Here is a 979-nt window from a genome sequence, read left to right as displayed (position 1 = left end):
TTGAGCTTTCTTGTTTCCATATTCATCCATATTGTAATCCTTTGTCAAGTGTGGACCACTACATCTCTCGCAACCAACTCGAATTGCATGAATTGATTGGTCCATTTGAGTCAATCTCCTATCCATAGTGCTAAGCATTGCCATCACAACAGCCATCTCTTCAGTTTGTGTACCTCCACTGCCTTTCATTCCATCGCGTCCTGGGTTGTGATACTCACGAGAGTGCTTTGAAAATTCTTCAACCAGCTCCTTGGCCTGAATTGGGTTCTTCTTTGTTAGTGGTCCTTGTGAATCAAGGAGTTGTCTAGTCATTACATTCACCCCATCATAAAATATCGACATTTCTTGCTGAAGATTTAGGTCATGTTGAGGACAATTCCTTAACAACCCCTTGTAGCGCTCCCATGCCTCGTATAATGACTCCCCCGGGTTTTGCTCAAAGTTGGCAATCGCCTTCTTGAGTTTAGAGATTTTGGAGGGTGGGCAAAACTGATCTAGAAATCTCTCACGCAATTGGGCCCATGTGGTGATTGTACCAGGTGGGAGTGCCTTTAACTAGTCTTTTGCTGCTCCCTTGAAAGTGACCGGTAGCATCCTTAGTAAAGCTATCTCCCTTGGGATATTGGGAGTATTAAAATAATCCGCAATATCGTTCACCTCGTCTAAGTGTTTGAAAGCATCCTCGTGATCCTTCCCGTAAAAGGGATATCCTTAAGTGCAGTTGTAACGCCCCGTTCCTGGTACGTATTTAATTTGATTAAATGTTTCTTTTTGTAAGAGCTACTCGGCGAGTTGTAGCCCTAACTCGCCGAGTAGATGTCGAATTGGACGCGGGCTTTAAGTGATCTACTCGGCGAGTCCACGCCTGGACTCGGCGAGTAGGCCAGTCAGGAGGAAACCCTAATCCTTAGGGTTTGCACCCTATTTAAACGTCCTTATAGCCCCATCTCAGCCTCCATCACCCTCAGAGCATTCCTTA

At 45.3% G+C, this 979-nt stretch overlaps 1 non-coding gene across 1 annotated transcript; it reads left to right on the top strand.

Annotated features, from left to right (window-relative positions):
• The first annotated feature begins 358 nt into the window (after nucleotides 1-358).
• Nucleotides 359-465, top strand: LOC145168214 (small nucleolar RNA R71). The gene has a single exon (XR_013741785.1). It is a non-coding gene; the product is annotated as a small nucleolar RNA R71 (small nucleolar RNA).
• Nucleotides 466-979: the final 514 nt, after the last annotated feature.

The sequence above is a fragment of the Lactuca virosa genome, chromosome 3 (assembly GCF_052849685.1).
Source record: "Lactuca virosa cultivar CGN04683 chromosome 3, Lactuca_virosa_CGN04683_v6, whole genome shotgun sequence".
In the NCBI taxonomy this organism is placed as follows: Eukaryota; Viridiplantae; Streptophyta; class Magnoliopsida; order Asterales; family Asteraceae; genus Lactuca; species Lactuca virosa.
This window is presented reverse-complemented; position numbering and strand designations above follow the sequence as displayed.